Here is a 23,910-nt window from a genome sequence, read left to right as displayed (position 1 = left end):
TGACCTGAGGGTGGCATAGTCACCTAAACTTCAGGCTTCACCTGTGGAACGAGGTGGCTGGGAAGAAGGGTTGACACCTGAAAGGAAAGACAGATGCTGGTTAAGTCTTCGGAAGGAGCCCCGGGTGTGTGTGGGGTGCACATCCCACAGGTGTATTGTCAGCTCTGGCCCACCCTGCCTGTGAGGCTGGGCACAGCTCAGGGGCCACCCAGGGACTCTCAGGAGACCCCAGGGGCCAGAAAGCCACTGGGTCTATGCGACTGTGTGCCCAAAACACTGGGGCTGAAACAGCCCTATTTTCTGGGGTCACCCCTCTCAAAGGGGCAGCAGCTGGCAGCAGGTGTGGCTGCAAGGATGTGGATTTGGGGGTCAGTGGGATGCAAGTTCAGAATCAGGCTCAGCAAGGCCTGATGGTTGCCTGGGGGTCCTCACTGCCCCTTTCTCAGCCTAGGTTTTTAGGGTTGGGAGCACCAAATGAAACAATGTGTGAGTTGTTCAGGATGATAAGAGGAACGCAGCTGTGCTGAGGGAGCTCCCTCCGTCTCCTTCTCCCTGGCCTCATCAGGGGCTTTGACACATCCTGGCGTGTCAGGCAGCTCTCTCAGCATCAGTGCTGAAGGCAGGACTCCCTAAACATCACTTCCTGTAAGGGATAGTCTTTCCCTCTTTGCTTTGGCTGCTAGGAAGCTCAGAGCTGAATTTACAAGTCCCCATCAGCAACTGGGAGGCTTCTACATGACACTGCTTTTTCTAGGCCTCCCTTGGATTTTCCCTATGCCCCAATTTTTTCAGCTGCTTATTTTTCTCCTTCTGCATCACCCATATTGCTCTAAACTGCTACATATATACATATGGATACATATATACATACATACATATGTATATACACGTACATGTGTTTTTCTTAACATGTGTTTTTCTTAACGTGGCAGGACATAAACAAACAATACATAACACCCAGGTTCCCCTTCTGCCCCGTGATCAGTGAAAGCCATGTATACAGACTTCAACTTTGCAAGGGGTGGGTGACCGATCCCAGGCCAGGCCCCCACTTCTTGGCCAGTTTAGGCTCCCTCTTCTACTCCTATTGGTGCTTGGGAGGGAGGCAGGAGGAGGTTCAGATGCCCCTTTTGCAAATGAGAAAACAGAATCCCAGGGAGGGGCTGTGGCTTCCCCAAGGCTACAGAGTGATGGCCCGAGGAGCCCGGAGCTGGGAGCCGGGGTTCGATCCATGTGCTGTGGTGTGGCCACTGCCATGAGCCCTCAGGGCTGGCAGTGGCGGCCCCCAGGCCGAGCCTGGGTATCAAGGCTCTGTGCCAGAGGAAGACAACCTCAAGCTTCTAGAATATGCCAGGCCAGGCCTCTGGCAGGCCCCACACAGCACCTACCGTGGGCAGGTGAGCCCCCTGTCCCATTGATGTGCAAACAGACCCAGGACCACCGTGGGGAGCTGCTCAGACCTGGAGGCCTCAGATATCACCTCTCGCCTCTCGGCCGCCTCCAGCACTGTCCTTGCTGGCCAGGCCATGTCCCCCCCTGCCCTGCCATCAACACCACCAAGGCCGTGAGGTTGATCTGAAGCCACATGGCCAAAGCAGGCCTAGGCTCCTGGGGCACTGAGACCCTCCTGGCTGCTTCAGAGACGCCGCCAACAAACGGCCTGGCCGCTCGGAGCTGAGGCTGCCCACAAGCCCCCAAGCTGCATGGGCAGGACCAGCTCTGTCTCCACCCACCATCTCGTCTCGCTCAGCACCCAGCACACATACGGACAGACGGAACTGGACCTGCTGAGCTCCAGCCAAGCGAGAGGAAGCCAGGAGAATGCCAGAGTGGGACACACACCAGGCCAGTTTTCTATCTTCTGGTGAATTATAAACCTCTGCCCCTTCTTGGGTGCCTACTGTGTCCTGCCCACTGGGCCCTCTCACTGAAGCCACAGGCATTCTGGGGTTCACTGTGCTTCCCCAAAACTCCATGGGGAGGAATTCCCACTCTAATCCTATGGACAGGTAAACTGAGGCTCAGGGTACCAAAGGAGCTCGTTGAGTGGGATGGCTCATAGAAGGTGGGCTGGGGGCTGTGCGTGCCCATCGCCTGGCATGGCTGCAGGTGGCAATGGCTCAGAGCTTGCTCAGGAGGGTCTCCAAGCCAACGACCCAGCCATCCCGACCCTCCGTGCTTCCAGGAGGCAAGTGAGCATAATCGGGCCATAGAACGGGCAGGGGGACCCGGGAGGAACGGGAGGGGGCACACAGCAGGCCAGGGCATCCTCCGCTCTTTGTCCTGGCTCATAGTCCTGGAGTGGGGTCTCTGCCACTGCCAGGGGTCAGGCTGGGTCCCTGGGGACTCTGGGCAGACTGGGGCTCGAGAGAGTGGGGCTGGTGCTGGGGTCTCCACATTCCCCTCCCGGCCCGGCCACCCAACTCCCAGGCTGCCTCTGTGCCTCGGCCCAGGCCAAAGACCATCATACCTGGTCCGTGCAGTCCTGGAGCCTCTTCCAAAGGACACGGTGGGTCCCATTTTCTCAGGGGTGCTATGGGAGGAGCCGCATTCTGCAAAACACAAGGTGACCACGAAGTCAGCTGAGCAGGCCTGGTGGCACACAGCCCCAGGAATGGTGAAGGGGCTCAATGGGGTCCCTCCCCCAGCCTCTCATTTACCCGACAACCACCTATATGTGGGCCCAGCCCACCGCTGCCTGGAGGCACCGAAGTGCCCAGAGGTTAAGAACTTTACGTGGAGGTGAAGGGGTCAGGAAAGCCTCGTCTGACTGCCCCACTCCCACGCCTGGTGCTAGACTCTCACACCCCCAAACAAACCCCAACTGCTGGCTCCCTCATACTCCAGCTGTGCACAGCTCTAGTGTCCGCAGAGGAAGGGGGCTGACAGGGCTCATGGCGCCTGCTCCTGGCAGAGTGAGGTTACCCCTTCACAGTGCCCCTATACCTTTCGCTCAGACCTGCCTTGGCACCCGGACTGAAATGTTCTCCTGCCACCAAAGGCCTATTTCGGGCCCATCTTTTAGGTTACCTCCTTCAGGGAGGCCTCCTGGGTCAGGGATCTCCCCAGCTTTAGCAGCAGGCTGGCAGGGGCGGGGGTCCCTTGAAATCAGCTCACAGATGACTGCACTGCCCATGGCCCCCAAGGCTGGCAGCTCTGTGGCAGGGGCCATCTCTTATGTAACTATGTGTCCCTCAGCCTGGCAGGGTACCCGGCATCCAGGATAACAGGAAGTGCCCCCCTACTCACTCTTGGAACAAAGCCACTATCTGGGATGTAGAAGGCGCAGACATGACTTTGGGTCTTCCCCAAATAAGCCAGAGAGGAGATACCCCAGGACCAACTGAGCAAAGGCTCAGGAGCCAGCATTCGGCCCAGGGTAACTCCTAGGCTAGGCTTCCCCACTACCGCTGAGTTCGGGCTCAGGCTGGCCCCCAGGTTGTACAGACGCCCAGAGCAGTAACGCTTCATTGTGACAACACGCTGCAAGTCCCAACCAAGGTCCAACTCACCACAGCTAGGAATTCTGCTGGGCTGTGGCCAGAATCTCAGGTGGGATGTGGAATCCAGGCCCAGTCCTTAATCGAACCTCTGCCCAGGCTGAGTGAGTAGGGTGACCAGGAGGGAGGCAGGCGCCGGGCACCATGTGCCCAGGTCCTGGTCCCTTCCATGCCCTCCTACCCACGCCCTACGTGCCCACCCACATTCCCAAGCATGCCCAGATAAAGGCGTATGTCTCCCACAGACCCTCCGAAGCAAGAGCTCAGCTGTCCCCGTCCTCTCAGAAGTGCAACCATCCCTAGTCCCTGTCACCTAGGACCAAGGGTCATGCTCCCCTTAGATGGACAGGCCGAGACCTGTTAGCGCCACCCACCAGAGCACGGAGTCACCCAGTCACCACATTAGCCCACAACTCCTCTCCTCACTGTCTCCGACCCTGATACTGAGCTTCCTGGGACTCGTATGGCCCAGAGGCCGGAGGGGGCCTGCCGGTGGCTCCCCAAGGATGTGCAGGTCGAGCCTGCAGCAATCCCCTTGAAGATGGAGCCGGGAACCTGGGAGCCCAAGGTGCCCTGTCTGCACGCAGCGTGGGCTCAGGACCCCTCGTCGTGCAGCTCTGGGCTCTATTCCTACCTCTCCGCTCACTCGCTGCCGGGCAGCTCTCGAAGCCTCTGTTTCCCCAGTTGTTGTACAGGGCCTTGAGCATGTCACTGTCCTGTTTATTAGAAGGGAGCACCCCAAGGAGGGACTGCCCTGAGCCGCACAGCTCTCGCCTGGACTGCCAGGACACCCTCCCCGCCTCTCCTACCTGTGAGATTGTCCAAATACTTCCTCCTTGGGGCCCAGGGGTGCACTGGTGCTAGATGAACACGCCTGGGCCCACCTGCCTAAAGGCCACAAGATGCCCCCACCCTGTGGCCTGGTTAGGAAATCCCGCCTGCTTGCTACACCCTCACCAGCCACACCTGGGCTGAGATTCTCCAATGCCCTCACCTGGGGTTGACCCAAGAAAGGACCACAGACTGGGGCACCCGGAAACAGCATGGGGAGCCAACGGAGCACACACCCAGTCTTCCCTGTGGACCACAAGCACGGCTCGGCTCAGGCACAGAGGGCACTGCCATGGGCAGCACATCACCGTGCCCACCGGCTCAGTAGCTAAGCTTTCTGCGAATGGCCCAATTCAATGTAACTCTCGCTGATGTTAGTGTGACAGTACGGGCTTCCAGGCTACGGGAGCTGGGGGAGCTGGGACAGGACATGGCCACGCACGTGTCAGCAGTGAAAAAACAGGAGACACCGAGCAGCTCCGCAGGCCATCCCACGCCCGTTCTGGACACACAAGGGATGTGGAATTTCTATCCTGACAGGTGACTGGAGCTCCAGCTGCAGGGGCAGGCGTGGCTCTGGGGCCTTGGCTCAATCCCCAAGAGACACGGGAGACACACGTGGCCACAGCTGGAAAACTCACTAGGACAGCCGTTCTGGGGCCAGGCACCCCTCCAACTTCACAGCAGCGTGTGCAGAATGTCCTCCCTTCAGGACACTCAGTTGCTCCCACATCCTTTCACCTACTCTCCCAGTGATGCCCACGGAGAAACAAGGTCAAGTGACTGCGGGGTCTCGCAGGGGAGGCCCTGACTGGGACGTAGCGCACAGAGGCGTCCAGGCAACCCCAGCTCCCGCGGCCTGCCGTCCTCACTGCCTCATTCCCGTCGGTGTTCTGAGTGCGACAAACATTGTGTCACTTGCCCTGGGGACCCCTCCAGGCTGCCGGAGCCTCCTGAAGCTGTCCTCCTTCCTGAACGGCGTGGGGGGGGGGTGGCCAGGGCCCCTGGGGTCTCAGGGTCACTAGTGAACTCCAAACTGGCGTCCCTCAGGGGCACTAGCACCCCCAAGTTCCAGAAGCCACAAGGCAGGTTTGGGGGAGGGGGCTGCCAGACCGCCTCGCTCCTGCCCACAAGTATCCCTGCATTCTAGGACATTGCTGTGTCCACCTGCACGGTGGCCCAGGGCTGCTGGGTTCCCATGTCAGCTCTGCCCCTGTGACCACTGACAAGCCCCCTCACCTGTCTGGGCCTCAGTCTCCACACCTGTGACATAGAAACAGTGATGCCACCTCCTCAGATTTACATGAAGATTAGGACGATGCACACCCGTGCCTGTGGGGCTCAGTGGACGGCAGCACCCACCACAGACACCCCCAGAGCACTCTGAGGACATGTGAGAACGTACTCTGGGCCCTGATACGTGGAGGAACTCCGTCCCAGCCTCTCGTCTTACAACTGACCAACTCGCCCGGGCCTGGGGCCTGGGTGGACACAGCTGAGAGCAGGCTGCGGGGCAGGAGACTCTGAGCCCCCGCAGGAACCCGGATGTGGACCAAGCTGCAGGACACACAGACCCCAGAAGGCTCAGCCCCGCCTTGGCCACACTTGTCTTCAGCATCAGACGTGGCCCCTTTCCAAGGTCATCTGTAGGAGAAACATCCTCCCAGCAGGAGCCAGTGCTGATGAGCCGTGCACCGAGTACACCCCCGAGTCGTGTGGGGAAATGGCGTGGGAAGGACTGAGACCTGGCCCTGGGTCGTGCCAGGCCGGACACCCAAGGTCAGGAGGGCTCAGGAGTCCGCTGGTGGGCGTGTGGGCGGCCACATCCTCTGGCCTGAGTTTGCCAGACACACAAACCAGGGGTGTGTCCCCATCTCTGCCACTTCACTTGGGCCAAAATGGCTCCAGGAGGGACTTGGGGAAGCGACAGCTGCCACGGGGGTCGGTGTGGTCAGGTGCAGGTGAGCTCAAGTCCCCAAGGACATGGTATCTAGTGGCAGAGCTTCCAGACCCAGGGAGGAGCCTGGGTTCCAGAGCCAAGCAGGTCACATAGACTCCGCCAGCCTGCGTGGCCTTCAGGAACCTGGTCTCTAGGAGCCCGTTTTGTATCTTTAAAAGGAGCCATTTACACCCACTGTACAAAGCTGACGTCGGAGATAATGAACGAACGTGAGATTCCCAGCGGCTTGGCCAGAACACACAGTAGGTTCACACAAGGCAGCCGCCAGCCCCACACTAATTACCGAGGCGGTTCCAGAAAAGCAAGCCACTGCCAGACGCACGTCTGTCTGCACACCCACCTTGGGCTCAGCTAAGTCGGGTTTGTCACAAACAATGTCAGCAAAACAACGGGTCCTGGTTCTACCGCGACAACAAAACTGAGTCCTGTTTTCTTTACAGGTGTCATTACCAGACATCAGACTTAACGTGCATGGAGGCTTCAGGAAGGGCTCTGCCCCAAAGCCATGCTGCCACCATCACGGGCTGTGCCAGCCTCTCCCTGCGATTCAATGCCAGAGTGTCCCCCGCCTCCCTGAAGGTTACCCATGCTCCTTTTAAATAACCAAAATGTACCCTGTTGATGGTACGGCCCCGCCCCACCATGACCTCCTGCACCCCTCGTAAACGTCTGTGTTTAGGGGGAGAACACACAGTGATAATTTGGGTGAGTCAGTTTCCCTCTGGCCACACGGTTGGTTTTGTGATTTAAACAATTTTCCCCCCGTTGCAAAAGGAACAGATCCTCATTAAACAAGGTTTTGGAAAACAGAGAAAAGGAGAAAGGCGGCACTCACTTTTAATCTCCTGAGCTGAGCCAGCATGCAGCCGACTGCCCTCCCAGGCACCACCTCAGTCTGTCCTGCAAGCTGCCCGTGCGGTCATAAACCTGTGTCACCCCAAGGGGTAACTGTCACAACTGCTTGGCCCCAGAAGGGTTGGCTGCTCCCAGTTCGTCATGTTTGTAACAGGCGTCATTAGGATAAACATCTCTATCTTTATTTATACACGAATCTTTCCCCCACAAGACCCCCAGAATGGGGTCCCAGGAGTGCCTTCACATCGTGAGGAGGCCACTCCAAGCCTGCCCCTCAGAACTTTCCAGAGACCCACCACATGTCAGCGGTGGAGGTCAAAGAGATTATGGGACAGGTGGGGAAACTGAGGCTCAGAGCAGGACAGAGGCTGGCCCTAGATCTCGCAGCAGGCCGATGACAGAGTGGGGCCCCTGCCCGCTCGTCAGGGGTGACCTCCCCAAGACACACTGTTTCAAAGGCCTAATGGAAGCTGCCCAGACCCAGCTCAGCAGGACAAATATGTCAGGCCCTCAGAAGGGTGCTGCGCACCGCCGACCTTGTTCATCACAGACCCGCGAAGGTGGACGATGGGCAGACGAGGGGTGTAATGAGTCCCAAGGAGGGGCTGGGCAGGCGAAGACCACTGCCAGGGAAGGGGACGAGGGCCCTGCAGTCGGGGCGGACTCCCACAAGCCACGATGTATGGGAAATTTGTGAATTGGAAATACCTGACCTAAATTAACAGGATGGGCCAGTGGGTCCCCATGCCTTCCTTTCACACCCAGCGACCTGAGAAGAAAAGGCCCCACAGCCTTCGACGGTCACCTCTAACAGCTGGTCTTCCTGACTGAAATCCCAGTGTGGCTTTCCCAAGCCCGGCGTTACCCCGCTGCCGATGGATGTCCTCCCTCCATGGCCGCAGGTGGTCAGGGCTCGGGTCGTCCACTGGGCGCCATCACACCGTATGTGATGAAGTGTGCTCTCACAGCCACTCAGATTAGTTCTAACAGGGACTGTATTTGGTGGAGGCGGGAAAATAAACTGTCCGCTTGTTTCCCGGAGTGTCTTGATTCACGGTGATGTGGCGACTTTGGCGGCTTCTGCCACCGCACTGAGCGCAGGGAGGCCCTTCTCAGCCTTATCGTCTCCTGTTTCAGTTGCTGGATTCTGTTTCGTTCATTCATGAAACGTTCCCCAAGAGCCTGCCCTGTGCCAGGCTGGCGACTTTGGCCTGTTCTGCCTGAGGCGCTCAGTCTCCCGGGCCAGATACCTGCGTGAACTCATTGCCACAGCTCAGGGGCTGCAGGCCTGCAGGACACGGGTTGGGTGAAGAGTAGGGAGGGCTTCCAGGAGGAGGTGAAGCTGCTCCATAGCCTGAAGAGCTGGGGGACGGTGCGTGGAGGGGGCAGGACAGGTTGTCGGGGGCCTTGCGAGTCCCAGGAAGGGGAGACGACTTTAGCCGGAGCTGGATAGCTCCTGCAGGTTGGGAGACGGGGCAGGGGCTTGCATTGCAGCCACACATCCCTGGGTGGGAATGAGCCAGGGCAGGGCAGAGGGCAGAGATGTTGGGACGTGCTAACAGGCAGCAGAGCGGGCAGGACATGGGGACGGTCTGGGTGTGGCCAGCCTCCCTGCCTTCCCCTACCAGCGGGTCTCCAGGGTGCAGGGGACTGGGACGGGAGGGGCAGTGGAGCTGGCCAGAGGAGCCCGCCTGCCTGCCATAAATCACCGCGCCAGGCTGTATAATTATCTGGGCACTTAAGCTCCTCTTTCTTCTCTTCCCCCTTTCCCTGGGGAAATTTCCTTCATTTCCTACATTATCCCAGTCTCCCCGCGTGTCTAAATCAACCTCTGCTGCTGCTGCCCGCTCCTCAGAGCTAACTCCCTCCGCTGACTTCACTGGGGAGGGCGGGCTGGGGTGTGGGGAGGAGGTGGCTACCAGGATGTGATTGTTCAAACCCAAGTTTCACTCCTGCCCAGGACGCAAAACTGAAAATGCCATCTCACCCATCCTTTGAAATGCAGTGACGCTGTCCCCAGATTGTTCAGCTGCTTCTTTAGCCCCTGGGATCTGTCAGCAAACCCAGGGGGCCTGGAGCAGGGTGGCAGGCTCAACATTGAGTGGGGGATGGACTTGGTCCCTTGGCCCAGACAATGAAGAAGGAACACCGCCAAGGAAAAGGGGAACCACCGTGCTGGCTACCCAGGGCCTTCCAGCAGCAGTTCCAGGTAACCTTGAGAAACGTCAAGCTACCCCCAATTCCCCTGGGGTCTGCTGGGATGAGTGTCAGCCCCACCGTGGGTCTTTGGCAATCTTGGGGGTGCAGCTTGCTCCATTCATGATGAGGGAAGTGGGGTCGGCGCAGCTCTGATGCCACCACCTACCACTTATCCAGCCCTGCCCCCACCTCTCATCTAGTTCCCACACTCATTTCAGTTACTAAGCCCACTTTTTAGATGAGGCTACTGAGTCCCCAGAAGGAAAGGTACCTGCACAAACCACCATGTGAGCCACCCCCAGCTGCTGTGAACGCCGGCTACCTCCGACATTGTGCTCTTTGTCTGTAAGCTGAAGTGTCCCCCGTACACTGGCAGGAGCCCAGGAGAGGCCAGCATCATGATATCTGTGACATTTCACAATAAGCAAGTGGGAGCTGAGTTTTCATGGGAGGAGTCAAACCATCCATTTGGCAGGTTGGGCAAAAAGTCCCCAAGGACCAGCGTTGTCACCCATCACTCCTGTGAAGCTTGCTCACCACCTCCCAAGAGGAGGAAGGAGAGCTGACACCTCCCCAGGACGTCAGGCAGGGTCTGGGGGCTGCCTTGCTGCCACGGACCAGCCCTGTGTGAGCTTTTCAAAGTTAGCAGGGCAGCGCTGCTCTCCCAGGCCTCTCACCAGCCCCCGTCTCCCCGGGGGATGCGCCAGCTGGGTTTTTTAAAAGCTAGATCTCATTTTCTGCCCACATGTCTGACCTCCGGAAACCTCTCGGGTAGTTTTCCAGAGCCCTCTGGATTCCTTCACGGGCACGTTTCATGCCTCTGCTCACCACATTCACAGCCAGGTCACTGGGCACCTAACAGATGCCAAGCGGAGCCTGGCAGGCACAGCTGCCCAGGCTTCTGGCTGCCCAAAGCCGAGCCGGCCCTTCCCATGCCGGGTGGGTCTGTGGACTCCAACTGGTTCTCGGCCTCACAAACAACCATCTCCGGTCAAATTCCATGACTCTTTCCCTTACCAAAAAAACCCAAGCCAAAACAAAACAAAAAAAACCAACAAAAAAAAATCCTCTTTGAAAATGAGGAAAAATCCCAAAACTGAGAATCCAGAAGAGCTGGCGTCGCTGCAGCTTCATTTTCCCTGTCTTTCTCTTTCTGTCATTGCAAGGAAGTGGAGAAACAGTTCAATCGTCTCATTTTACAGATGGATAAACTGAGGCCCAGAGAGAGGAAGGGGCTTACTCAGTGCCCGCCGTGACTCTAAGGCCCAGCCAGTACAGCAAACCGGGGCCCCTGACTCGGGTCCAGCGTTCCATCCTCAGCAGCTGCTGGTCCTGTGTGGGAAAGGACGGGGTCTGAGCCTGTGGCCCGCCAAGGCCCAGAGTAGTCACAGGCCTGGGGGACCTGAGCAGGGGACTGCAAGCCCCTCAGGCACTTTCACTAAGGAATGTCAACCAGGGTGGGAGGGCCCAAGGGTGGGAGGGCCCAGACCACTGGATCCCCTGGCATAGAAGGCTGGTGCTCAGTAAACTCGGGAAGAAACCCCTGGGGGAACCTTACACTCCAGGGAATGGGCTCAAGGAAAGCAGGCTGGCTCTAATGGAAACCAGTCAGCGGCCAAATGCAGCAGGAGGGACCCCCCCCCCATGGTTTCCATGGGGACGGAGCTGGGAGGCGGTGCTATGGCGTGGCTGCAGCAGCAGATGTGGCCTGTGCAGGGCTGGCGAGGGGGACGGCGGTGCGCCTGGCAGCGGGGCCCTGCCTGGGACGTGGCAGGCCTGAGGCTGGAACAAGCCTGTGGCTCGGGGGGTCCACCACCTCCAGGAAGTTCCCTGGATTCCCAGGGCCCTAGGGCTAGCACTGGGTGCACCAGGCTACCATTTTGCCCTCCATCCAGCTGGGCCCAGCCCCAGGCCCAGCAGGATCTCAGCCGGATCTGGGCCTCCTTGAGGGCGCCTGTGTTTGCTGAGTGAGGCCCCCGGCCTGTGAGCACGGGACAGACCCAGCAGTAACAGCTCTGGCCCTCCAGCTGAAGACCCAGCCTCAAGGAGGTCTGCTTGGACAAGGTCACTGGACAGAGCAGCCAGTCTCCTCCTGTGCCCCAGCCAGGGCCTGCCGAGTGCAGGCTCCCAATCTCTCCAACAGGAGCCCTGGAGAATCTAGTGAGCACTGAATGGACCTGACACAACGGAACCTGTGGGATCAGGGATGTGAGTGCCAGTGAGGTCTCACGGGTGACCGACACGACCCTGAGGAGAGCTGGTTTCACATGAGCTTATCCTGGCCGGACACGGCACCTCCGTTTTGCCCTGATCTGAGGGAGCTCCCTCACCGAGGCCCCCGCCTTGGAGCAGCTGTCCGCAGGCATTGAGGACCCCGGCTCCCGGCCCATCCACAGGTCCCTGAGATAAGTGTCTCCACGGGACAGGGGTCAGTGTCCATCAGATGCTGAATGGTGTCTGCAATGAGCAAAGACGTGAAGACCCTGCAAAAGCCCAGGCTCCTCGTCCACACCGCAGGCTCCCAGCCCAATGGGAGGGTCTGGATTTGGCCCAGCGCAGAAGGGCCGCCTTGAGAACACTAAGGATTGCAAAATCATCTTGCCTGTTTCGGGTTGGTTTTTACAGCATCTCCCAAAGGTTTTTATTCCGAGTGTGTGTGAATGACAAACTGTCCCCAGAGCTCTGAGATCACTTGGGCCTGCCACCTCAGATAGTTCCCGCTTTGGCCATGGGAACACTGAGCGCAAGGACGACCCTCGGGCTCTCTCCTTCCCATGGCCTGCTTCACACTGCATGCTCTCCATGGCCCAGCCAGCACTCAGAGCCACAAAGCCTGGCGCCCTCACCCCGGCAGGGCTCCTGCAGCCATCCTGTTTGCACCCTCATCCAGCACCAAAACAGACTGGGACATGCTGGCCCTGATTGGATATTGAAATAAAATGGAATTGGCAGATTAAATTAAAAAATGGATGTTTAAAAAAATGGATTAAAATATCTGGCCCTGGCACATAGTAGGTCAACAAAGGTCAGCTTCCCCTCAACCCAAAGGAGCTGAGTCCTGTTTGCAACATATGGCATGTACTGGCCATCCCTTGGGGAAGCCAAGGTGGCCCCAACTCTGGGCCAAGGCAGGGGATTTCTGCCTCTCTGGGTCCCCCACTGGTCCTGCCCCAGCCAGTCTCACTCACCGCTCCCCTGGAAGCTGGACTCTGACTGTGACGGCCACACCTTTCCCCCACGGTGTGGGCCATGGCGGTCTGCCATGCTGCCTGGCCCAGGAGTGCCCAGCTGGAGGCTGCCTCCGCGGGACACCCTCCAGCGTTGGTCCCACAAGCCGGGGGACCCACAGATTAGCCATTTGCGCATGACTCCATCTCAGGGGCAGAACTCACCTTTGGTGCGGGAGCACCCAGGACTGAGGCCTGAGACCCTTGCGGCCCACCCGTCAGGGCCTGGGAGCCTCCACCGGTGTTGGCATCGGACAACTTACTATTTGTGAACAACAGGCTCAAGCTGGAGGGCAGCTCTCCGCACCGTTGAGGCCTCCACTGCCACATCACGTGTGCCTGTGCCCAGCCAGTGGGCAGGGGCCGCTCGCCTGGACCTCGCATGGGGCTCAGGTAGGACTCCTCGTCCCATAGAGTTGAATGGAGCAGCACAGGCTGGAGGCCCCCGTGGGTGGGGAGGGCGGGAACTTCTCTCCTGCCTCCAGGAGCCCTCCACCCACGCCTGGGCCGGAAGTGTGGGCACACCCACTGCAGGAATCCTGGGGCAGGGCTGGGCTCCCAGGAAACTGGGCCAGAGGTTCCTGATCACAGGCTGCAGCCAGCCCTGACTCCCCCCACCCTGCAAGCCTCCTGGAGATTTGCAGGCCCGGCCTCCCCCCGCATCCAGACCCCACACTGAGAGGCCCGAGTCCCAGGGACCAGAGGCTGGGACCCTTCTCCAGGGCCCACCCACCACTGTCCCATCAAGGGCCACCCGAGCTCCTGGCTGAGTGCCAGGCACTATCACCACATTTAATTCCACGAGAAACCTGTGGGAAGATTTATCCCTCCCTTTACAGGTGGGGAATTGAGGCTGGGATGGACAGGTAGCTCACCTGAGAGCCTAGGCCTCTGGTCTCTTCCTAGGAGGCCACAGTGAGGGAAAAACCAACCAACCACGGGCTTCCCAGATAGGCTCTCACTTCACACATCTGACCCTTTCCCGAAGCCAATTCTGTCACCCCCATTTTAATTCAAGAGAACGGAGGCCTTGTAGTGAGAATCATTCTTATCAAGGCCTTTTTTCCAAAGGTGTACTGAGTGTTCACGCCATCTCATCAACTCCCCCCCCAGCTCTGCCACGTGCCTGATGGGAAACGGGGACTGCTTACCCTCCCCGTGGCCCGAGCCCCAGCACGCAGGTACACATGTGCACACACGCAGACCTACCCGGGAGGCCAGCCCTGCCGGCCGCTTCTTGGAGGAGGGCCGCCAGCACGCTGGCCAGCCCACCCCGGGGCCTTCCGGCCGCTCCTTCCTCCGGCCCGCCTGCCCGGATCCTGCTCTGGGCCTGCCCAAGCCGCCATTTCCTCTCCTGGGCCTGGAGGCTCACTTCTATTCCTCTCAGTCTGCAAATGGCCGGCGCCTGGAACTGCCGGTCCCCTGAGGAGACAGGGCCATGCCTGGCCAGGGCCCAGAGTGCAGCCAGCCGGACAAGGAGCCTTCCTTCCCCTACCAGGAGCCTGGCACCATTGCCTGCTTTGGTGGCCCTGGGCTGGGGAGAACGACGCATCACATTGGGGCAGTGGAGTGCCCAGTCTAGGAGTCCCCAAGGTGGCCCTCAGGCTGCAGGGCCCACTGGGAAACAATGAAGGGGGCCAGCCCCTGGCAGACATGTCACCTCCAAACACCAGTCCACCTCTGGAAGCCACCGATGCACCAGGGGAGTACAGGGCACCTGTGTATGTATTCAGTGCACAGGCACGCCACTCACATCCAGCTGCCGCGTGGACACGCATGTCTGCACTCAGTTTAACACATAATGAATGCTGGGCTTTGGAAGACGGCAGACCCAGGTTCAAATCCCATCCCAACCCTCATCAGCTGGCAGAAGATGGGGAGGTCACTCGGCCTCTGAGCTCAGTGCCTCCCCTGGCGGGGTGTCCATGAGGACAGCCCCTCGTCCTGACATTTCTGAGACTCAGCAGTAAATCAGGGAGTAACAGCATTTGTGTGGTGTGTTCTATAAACTAAGCGTATGCTAAGAGCTCGCTTGACATGTGTTACCACAAGGCAGGGACACTTACGTCCCCACTGTATAGACGAGGAAACAGGCACAAAGAGGTAAAAACACCCTGATCAGCATGGCCAGGAAACAGAAATGACTCCACGTGAACCCTGGCCTCAGTACTCTCCTCCACTCTGCTTTCCCAAATGTGAAAGGCGCCGGGCGTGGTGAGGACTCCCGGGACAGTGCGGTTATCTGTATGATCGCCACCATCACTGCGATGACCGCCATCACTCTGAGACCGATTCAGAGATGCTGGGCTGCTACCTTTGGCCCCCAGACCAGGGCCACCTTCGTGGCACTGACAGTAAATTCATTTCAGATGCTGAGACGGGAGTCAACAGGCGAAAAGACCAAAATTGGAGAGGCTGAAATGGTTAAAAAATCTGAAAGCAGAGCCGCTTGTGAAATCAGCTCCCAAACGGCTCTGGCAAATTTCATCAACTTTTCACTTTCCCAATTATTCCCCAACATCTCTGCCAACAGGTACGTTCCTTAAAATAAACAAGCCACAGCCAGACACTTGCGTTAACCACTGGCCAGGGCGGCAGCAGCTTGCAGGGTACGGCAGAGACAAGCGCCCTCCCCTTACTCAGCTCGACAAATTCCGAATCCAGAATTTAGAAATGCAGAAGAAAACACTTAAAAATAAGGAGGGGGGAGAAAACAACCCTCAGACCGATTATTACATCATCATGTGAGCAAATTCACAAAATAAACAGTTATCCTCATTTGCAAATTATTGTGGCTGTAAAAGTGCTCTGCCCTCCCGGGTGGTGGTGATAGGAAACAATAAATTGTGCACTTTGTTATCTTGGTAAGATAATTTTTTTTTAAAGTTTATGGCTACTCTTTGTAGTTTACCTGTTGAACTATTTTTTTTTTTAAGTTTGGATTTAAATGTACCTTTTAGACCACGCAAAATATTTATCATCTAATTTTTCATAAAAGTCTCAAGATAATTTTACATACAACACCTAGAGATTTAATGTTTGTCCTACAGAGATTATGAAGATATTAAAATCAAACATCCCAAACACCACAATTTTGGATTTAAATCTAGTGTTATGTGGTTGGTGCTGCAAAACAAGGTAAAAATTGGTAATTAATTAATACATTTAAGGTCCTTTGACCTGGGGCATTTGGAGTCTTAAAAGGCAAAGATAGAGACCAAAATTTAAACTAAAATTTAATGAAGATGATGGGTGTTCCTCTACCAAATTTTTCAGGGAATGAGATCATCTAATAAGACTGTTTTGATACAAAAATGCCACTTGTTTATTTTGACCTCAGTTCTTTGAAATTGTCGACTCCACAATTGAAATATGCTGTGTGTTCCAACAAGGGCCCGGCAGTCGTAATGACAGACCAGCCCATCTGTGCTGCGAGAATGTATAATTTCAGCCTATAGTGGAATTTATATAGAAGCGATGATGTGAAAACTGCTATGCGTGGTACTTCTTAAAAAAAAAAAAACCCTGCTGAAAAGTACTGGGTGCCATGGAGAATGCTGATATTTTGCTTGATTTTTTTTTTTTTTTTAAAAAGATTCTATGGAATTTTACTGATTTGGGGAAAAGGTAGTGTCATTATCCGAGCTAAAAAACTAAGATGATAATTGATCCCATATAAGCATCCAGCTATGCAAGGCGTACACTGGAAAATGTGTTATCCATATACATTAAAACCTTTAGAGGAACATAATCTCAGTGGAAAATATTAATTTAGAATGAGAAGCTCATTTATGGAACTTAATTGATTTTATGCTACTTGCCCCTACCTTGTCCAAAAAGAAGACGAATTAATGCTCAGGATATCTGACTATCTATCATTCCAGGATTTAAGATTAAAAGGCTACTTCACTTACATTAATTATACCAAAAAATAAAATACAATAAAATAAAATATGAGGAGCAGACAACTATTAAAAGTATAAATTCTTTAAATAAAATGATTAGCCACCCCACCCACCCCGATGCTTATCTCTATACTCTTGGCTCTTTTACCTTTAAAATTTATTACACTCTGTTTTTTTCTAGTCCTTTTTATTTTCTCACCAGTGTTTTATTTGGTGCTTGTTAAATATTTGGGTGGAAAGATCCTGCAGCTTGCAGCAGCAGAATGTGGCTGTCATAATCATGGAAATGTTTTAATTATCTCTGCTATATACACCTGTCTCTGCAGCCCCACGTCCTCCAGTATCAACTGCTGTCTAATCTCAGAACAAAAGCTGCCGATATTCCTCGTGTGGGCTGAGCTGTTTTAATATTTGGTGGTATCGGCTCGGGCCGGCTGCTCAGATCTGCACCAACAGGGCCCAAACACCTCTGAATTAGGAAAACAAAGATGTATTTACATGGGACTTTTCCTTTTAGTTGCAACATACAACTTTCTGGGCCTGATTTTCCATTTTCCATAAATCAAGACTCTGGCTACCCTGAAACATGGGGAAGCCAGGCGGCGTCTGCAGGCCGCGCTTTTGTCAGCCTGCCAGAGAGAGGGTGGAGGTGATCTTGGAGCTGAACTCTGTAAAGCCCACTTTTTTAAGTGAAAAGGTTCAGCAGTTCTGAAGGGTCAGGCACTAACAGAGAAAACTCAGGGAGCCCCGGAGTCCAGCTCCTGGATGCCCGCAGCGTGGCCTGGGGACACAAAGGTCTGTAAGGAACTCCCACGCCCAGTGGCCAAAATTCAGACCCTGGGCAGCCGGGTTTCTCGGCCCACGGCTCTGCAGAGGGAAACTAGGATGGGATCGGGCCACAGGCAGGCCCAGGCAGGCCCCAACAGGCCCGGGACCGCTCACGGCCCCCCAGGGTCTGTCCAGTGGACCGGCCCATGTGCACCCCACGAGCCGTTTGTGGGCAGGGAGGTTATGAGTTGGGCATAGCACCATTAGCACTTAAAAAGCTTAGAAAACAAAGCCCAAAACAACCTAACAGATTTCCCCCACACTGAGCTGAGAGTCAAAAACAGCTCTCTTTCTTGTTTTTCAAAAAATAAAACGAAAGGGGAAAAAGAACTAGATCCTTAAACTGTGGACATGGCAGGATTGAAGATGCCGGACAAAATAAAAGGGCCTCTGTTCCTTGATGCAGAGTCCACCCTCCGTGTGCCAGCCTGGCTCTGCCTGCCGAAGACTTTGCTGGAAGTAGTGTGGACGATTCTGATTTTTCCCTTAGCTACTCCTGGCGCTGCTAATAATTGATAGTAATAGTAATAATAATGAGACCCCACAACAAACGGACACGAAAGAGTAGGCCATGCCTATTAATACCTCCTGAAACATTCGTTCAAATAATTGAACATGTAGCTACTGTGAAATAACAAACATTCATTTTTACTGTGATTTCTAAAGCCTGTAGCTTTGGATCTTAAAAATAAATGGGCTTGGCTTCTGCATTTTCCCTGCAGTTTTTGCAAGGGCTGACTTCACTGAAGATATGTGTGTGTGTGTGTGTGTGTCTCTGTGTGTGTGTGTGTGTGTGTGTGTGTGTGTGTGTTCGCGCGCGCGCGCATGGGCGGGGGGTGGGGGGGTCGGTTTGGAATAGAATTTTGAATTTCGGATAACCAATTAGAGGAAGGAAACGTAACAGGCACCGAGCACAAGATGGCAGAGCCCTCGGCTTGTCTCCAGCAAAAGAGAAGGGAAAAGGTGACTTACCCAAGGTGCGGGAGGTCGAGGAGCTTTCTCAAAAGCAAGGAGGTGAAATGGTGTCCCCTTGCCGGGCTGGTCACAGTGGCAGGCGGTGGAGAGCAGGTCCTGCTGGCCAGCAGGCCATCCCCAGGTGCCAGCCCGTCTCTAGCTACCGTCATCCATCGGTCCCTTGGTCCGGGCCAGCGTAGCCTGGGCCTCGGCCACCCCAGCACCCGGAGGCAGGGCTGCCAGGAGCCAAGTGGCGCTGGGGGAGGCCCGGCTGCCAGCCCAGGAGGACGAGGAAAATGCTACTTTTGTCTCCTGCTCTCATCTGGCACTGGCTGCCCGGGGAGGGGGGGCCAGAGGCGGCCGCTGCGGCTCAGCCCCGCCCACCGGGAATTTTTGAAAGATGCTCATGGGTGCCGGCAGGATGGCAGACGTGGCAGAGGCGGGTGGGCTGGACCCCCAAACCCACTACCAGACGGGGGTGGGGCTGGCTGAGGGGGAGCAGGAGGAGGAGACAGGAGCGTCTGGCCACTCAGCGGCCGGCCGAGGAGGACGCCGGGAGCCCGGCCTGGCCCAGGCCCGGCCAGGCGCCAGCCCTCCCCGTGGCCAGGCGGCGCGGCCCGGGCGCCATGTTGGGGCAGCCGGTTGGGCCGGGCTGCTCTGGGAGTCCAGGCGCCGGCTGCTCGGGGATAGAGGCCACATTGTTCCCATGCTTGGCCCCGCAGAGGAGCTGGCAGTGGCCAGCACCCCAGTTGTGCTCCATGGGGGTGAAGCCCAGAGCCCCACCCCAACAGCCCCGGGCCCTCTGAGGGAGCCCATCCTAACCGATACCCCAAAGGCTGTGCCGTCGCTGCGGAGAGCTCTGACCACAGGTTTGAATCTGGCCTTGTGAGTGACCGGCCGCCTAATCCTGGGCAAGCCATGCCACCTCTCTCAGCCTCAGTTTCCCCATCTGTACAAAGACCAGGGAGAATGGCTCCGACCGCGAGGGCTGCTGTGATGACAGAATGAAAAATAAACGCCGAGTGCTGAGCACAGAGCCTGGCACCCCACTGGCACTCAGCAGACGGTTGCCATGCCCAGCGGGGCCGCAAGGTGGCCAGGCAGAGTCCGGGGTCCACGCATGTCACCACAGCCTCTCAGACCATCGCAAATCCCTGTTTCACCAAAGCGAATCCCCGCCGCCTCAGGGGAAAGGTGACCGTGCTGTGCTCCGGCCCTCAGACCCGCGTCAGTGAACTTGAGTTCTAACATGGGCACTCTTATTTTTATCAGACTTCCCTGCCCTTTGTTGCAGGCATCTGGGCCGCGTCCGCGTGGCCAACCTGCTTGCCCAGGTCTCTCCTGTGCTCCTTATGTGGCCAGGAGTTGAGGTGATGACTGCCGGCTGGCCCTGTGCAGGGTGAGCCACTGGCTGCCAGTGAAGGACGGTGCTCCTGGGGCAGGCAGGGCCAACTCTTGCCTCGGTGGAGGGGACAGTGTGGAGTGACCATGGCTGGGCCTGACTCGCCGGCCCACGGGCCTTCCTGTCAGGACGACTGGAGGGAGGTAGGGGTGGCCGGGACACCTCAGCCTGCCAGCAGGATGTTTTAATACAGCTTTATGGCTGCTCAGAGCCAGTCGTGCCCAACGTGAAAGTGGGGGAAGCGAGTGAGCCAGGAGGAAGTGCCCAGGAGGAGCCCTCTGGTCCTCGCTCTGGTGTCACGCACACGGCCACGTGACCAGCTTGCCAGCTGATGCCAGAGACAAAGCAGGTAGGATTCCAATGCCACACGCCCAACCAGGAACGCTGGGAATTCCATTCCAGCAACGGCTTGGCACAGCTGCCAACATCCTGGACCCGGGAGGAGAGGGTCTCTCCCATGCTCCATGGGGAAGCCACTGAAAACCAGGTGGCCATTTTGGGGCCAGCCCAGCAGGGAGAGGAGGCAGAGCCTGGATTCCGGCTGTAGGAGGAGGTGGGCACTCCCACCCTGACACACACACATCACCACAGCCAGAAGTCGCTGCCTGGGAGATAATGGCCTCCGCCCCAAGGCCTACAGGCCAGCGTGGGGCTCAGAACCCAACACAGCCGCCAGGTCCAAATCAGGTCCTTCTCAGATGAGACTGCAAGCCGAGAGCTTTGGCAGCAGCACTCCAGTGCCGGGGCCAGAATCCCCACCAACAAGCCCTTCTCCTGGCAGGGCAGGGAGGGCTCCACAGGTGACATGCATGGACGCTGACATGCTCGGGACACACATTTACCTGCAGGCCAGAACCTGCAGGTCCGGTGCCGGCTCGCAGCCCAGGCAGGTCTGGGTGATGTGATGAGCAACTCACATGCGATTTACGGCAGCTTCTCTCACTGTTAAAACTGAAGACTGAAACCCAGGCACCATCAGTTTATTATAATTTAAAATGTAATTATAAAAGGCTGATTTAAATGTAAATATCGGCCTTAAACACATAGATTTAAGAGCCCCAAATCAGCAGGTAAATATGTCAGCTAAATGCTCTTCCTGCCATCTGAAATCCCAGGAATAAATAAGGAAGGGCGGTTCACAGAGAAACCCAGCCCCAGCACTGGAAGCCAACGGCATCAGGAACATTCTTTTTTTAATCTTAACGGAAAATCTATTACTCCTTTAAAAAAAAAAAAAAAAATTGGCCTTTTTACTTTGTCCCTGCCATGCACACATTTTTTAGCCGCAACTACCAGTCTCATTTGACAATCATAACCATTGCCTCTGCGGGTCACATCTCTGCTCAGAAAACCTCTGAGCCACTCAACAGCGGGCCCGCAGTCTGCTGCTCGATTCATCATCCATCCATGCGGGTCTCTGAGCTGACAGTTTTGAAAGGCAAGGCAAGTTTCCCATCCAAAATTTCTCAAGACGACTATACAGCATTTTACTTTTGAATCCCCCCCCCCAAAAAGTGAACAAAAGCTTGTGTTGTAGGGTTTTTCTGCCCCGTGTCACGAGATTTCAGTCTTTTCCATTTCAATTTTACCAATTCTACCCCTGGTCTCAGAGGCTGTTTTGGCCACTCCCAAAAGAGAGTTGTCTTCATAGTATGGGGAAGGGAGGGGGGCAGGTCAATGCAGAAGGTGAAACAAACCACAGCTAAGAGATTCCAGGATTAAAAAAATAAAAATAAAAAATGCACCAGCAGTTTTAAAAAAATCAAAACCTCGTTTTTGAAGCCAAATATCATTTGCCAGCAAAGTCTTTTGGGTGAAAGGGAAGGTTGGCAGGGCAGGGAGTCTCATCCCCCATCGTCTCGGGGCCACTCCACCTTCCGTCCTCTCTGCCCACCTCACAGGGGCCTCCAGGCTGAGGACCTCCTAAGCTGGCGAGGGTTCAGGGCCCGGTATCCCCTGCAGCCTTCCTAACAAGAACCCCCGCCCCAGCTCCCCACTCCCCCGAACATGCTCTCATTACAAGCCCCATCAGGATCAATTCCTGCCAGAGTCCCAGAGTCCCTAACGTGAGCCTGGGGTCCCAGCCTCCTTTCCCAGGGCGCCTTCCTGGCTGGGCTGAGGCTGTAAATTTAGCAGGAACCGGGTAGAGCTGCCCCGGCACCATCCCCAGCAGGCGAGAAAGGAAGAGGAGGTAGGCCTCAGAGGGGCTTCTGCCCATTCTACTCACTTAGAAAACTTCCATCCAGAGCTAACTCCGGGCCGGGTGTGTCAGGGGTTACAAGCACACCCTCCCCAGCTGGGCCTGTGTGTGGCTTCACCTAGTCAGGCCAGGCCAGACTCTCTGGTAACCTGCAGGCCGCTCCCACGTTTATCAGGTTTGGGGAGAAATAAAGGAGACCAGAGAATCACAAATATTGTCCAAAATCTTTCTCAATGGTCTCCTCCCAATGCCCCCCCACCCCCCCAAGGATGGACCATTCCTCTTCCAGTCCCTGTGTCTCTCACTTCCATTCTGCAACCCACCCCCAGCAGACAAAGGCCGACCCGGGCCTGGGTGGAGGGAGGCCCCATCTAGCCCACGATCCGAAACATGGCTACCTTTCCAGTGCTCACGAACGTGCCCCTGCAGCCTTTCAGAAGAAAAGAAACCGCAGAAGAAAACAAAATAAACTTGTGAAAGTTTAAACTCCACTCAACAAAGAAAGCCAGACATTCCCACTGAAACTTCCCAAGGACCACGGGTCGGGGACCTTTTTTCTTCCTTTTCTATAAATCTCCGTCCCTGACTGAGTTCTCAAGGCCTGTGATACCCAGACACTACAGCTCCTCCTCCACTGTCCCAGCCAACGGGACACTGGTCGCCCCGAAAATAAATATTTCATATAAAAGGTCCATTGTCTTCCCTCGGAGACAATTGTTTCTTTTTCTTTCCCTGGCTCCATAACATCAGAAAGCATGGCCGAGGCCTTTCAGGGTTCTCTCTTGTTCCCACAAGATGGTCTGAGGAAGGGCAATCTCGCTGGGTCTTCCTGAACGATCAGCTAAGAGGTAAAATCCTCCCGAAGCAAGCACTTTGGTGAGCGTTCGCTCGGATCGGGCCAAAGAACAATGAGCTCGTCCGAGTGGTGAAACCCTCCCACCAGACTGCCACCCGCCTTGCCAGCAAGGACGTTGGTGGCCGGTGTGGCCACCCTGTACCTTTTTCTTTCCCCGTACCCCAAAGAGGTGGAGGGGCACATATCAGGCCCTGGGGCCAGCACCCCGGTGAGTCCTCCAAGGAAATAGTACCTGTCCTGCAAGCACATCCTGGGACCCCAAGGAGACGTGGTCCCCTCTAGTGTACTCAGTGCCTCTAGGCTACGTCCCCGTGACCAGGAAAGCCTGGGCTTTGCAAGCTATGACAGTGTGCCTTAAAAAGATCCTTAAGGTTCATGACCACTGGTGGGGTAGGGGGAGGGCACTCGTAGGTGTCCTTTCTAGTGAAACCAAAACTGTGCTCTGTTTCTTAGAAACTCAAAAAATATAATAACTAGCAATAAAATTGGAAACTGCCATTTACAATAACAATTACAAGAGCAGCAGCCATTTATGGCGTCCCTGCCACGTGCCAAGAACTGTGTTTTGTGGGAAAATGTCTCGTCTGAACCCTCTGAAGGACCCCCTCTGAGGTCAATATTATTATTCCTGCTCCAAACCTCAGGGTACAGGCCCAGGGAGGTGCTGGGACTTGTCCAGGGTCACACAATGAGCCAGGGTATGGGCCAGATTGGAGCTGCCTGGATGTGAACTAGGACACCCCCATCTAAAGGGATTTCTGCAAGAGTATTCTCCCTTCACCCCAAGTGTGATAACATACCCGCCAAGCCCAGTAACAACCGAACATAGTGATTTTCAGATGTTTTCCCACCTGGTTTTGAAGGGCTTCCCTCCCTTCCCGAATTCTGTTCCTTACTGGGAAAACATCGCTGCCTTGCATGAGATTTCCCTGGACACTGTGGAATGCCTTGTGCAGGCAGGGAGCCCGCCAGGGTGGCTAAAGCCCTGTGGCCCCTCCCTTGGCCCCACAGGCTACCTTTGAATCAGGCCTAGTCCAGGCCAGGATGCAACAGGCCCCAGAGCCCTTCTGAGGTGCAATTGAGACGGGTTCACAGAGTCGGACCCGGTCAGGTGCAAACAACACGGACCCAAAAGTAAGCCCGCTGCAAAGCTCCCCACTGTTCCCGCTGAGCAAAGCAAATGCTGTCTGCAC

The 23,910-nt window shown here is 56.0% G+C and overlaps 2 long non-coding RNA genes across 2 annotated transcripts in view; both read right to left on the bottom strand.

Moving 5' to 3' along the window:
* Window positions 1–23,910, bottom strand: part of LOC109451199 (uncharacterized) — a 41,131-nt gene that overhangs the window by 13,633 nt on the left and 3,588 nt on the right. Inside the window, exons 3-4 of the long non-coding RNA XR_012493774.1 lie at window positions 2,471–2,552; window positions 5–77 (exon numbers count right to left, since the gene is read on the bottom strand). This is a non-coding gene — a long non-coding RNA (uncharacterized LOC109451199). The remainder of the gene's footprint in view (window positions 1–4; window positions 78–2,470; window positions 2,553–23,910) is intronic.
* On the bottom strand, window positions 7,307–18,265 carry LOC141570208 (uncharacterized). The gene is made up of 2 exons (XR_012494193.1): window positions 12,738–18,265; window positions 7,307–10,677 (listed from the first exon to the last, which is right to left on the bottom strand). It is a non-coding gene; the product is annotated as an uncharacterized LOC141570208 (long non-coding RNA).

The sequence above is a fragment of the Rhinolophus sinicus genome, linkage group LG02 (assembly GCF_036562045.2).
Source record: "Rhinolophus sinicus isolate RSC01 linkage group LG02, ASM3656204v1, whole genome shotgun sequence".
Lineage (NCBI taxonomy): Eukaryota > Metazoa > Chordata > Mammalia > Chiroptera > Rhinolophidae > Rhinolophus > Rhinolophus sinicus.
Note: the sequence above shows the minus strand (reverse complement) of the source record. Positions and strands in the feature narration are given on the sequence as shown.